At 42.3% G+C, this 383-nt stretch overlaps 1 long non-coding RNA gene across 1 annotated transcript in view; it reads right to left on the reverse strand.

Moving 5' to 3' along the window:
• The window catches only part of LOC106299994, a 4,212-nt gene that overhangs the window by 2,897 nt on the left and 932 nt on the right, over window positions 1–383 (reverse strand). The window lies entirely within an intron of this gene.

Raw genomic sequence — 383 nt, forward strand, 5'->3', positions numbered from 1 at the left:
GCCAATCACGATGCATTGTGATAACCAGGCTGCTATACACATTGCTAACAACTCAGTCTTCCATGAAATGACCAAACATATAGAGGTAGATTGCCACAGAGTGAGACAAGCCGTGGAGCAGAAGATCATATTGCCGTGCTACACAAGGAGTGAAGAACAGCTAGCTGATATCTTCACCAAGGCAGCAAGCACTAAGGTATGTAAGTTCATTCATCCAAAATTGGGATTCATAGACCTATCATGTCAATGATCTCTCCTTCATGAAGTGTTCTACTCTTTTTCCTTGACTTGGGTTTTCTCCCAAAGGGTTTTACCTAGTTAAGGTTTTAGTGAGGGAATACTTCATGGCTTCAAGCTTGACTTGTTCCACATGGTCAAGCTTG

The sequence above is a fragment of the Brassica oleracea genome, chromosome C6 (genome assembly GCF_000695525.1).
Source record: "Brassica oleracea var. oleracea cultivar TO1000 chromosome C6, BOL, whole genome shotgun sequence".
Taxonomy (NCBI): Eukaryota; Viridiplantae; Streptophyta; class Magnoliopsida; order Brassicales; family Brassicaceae; genus Brassica; species Brassica oleracea.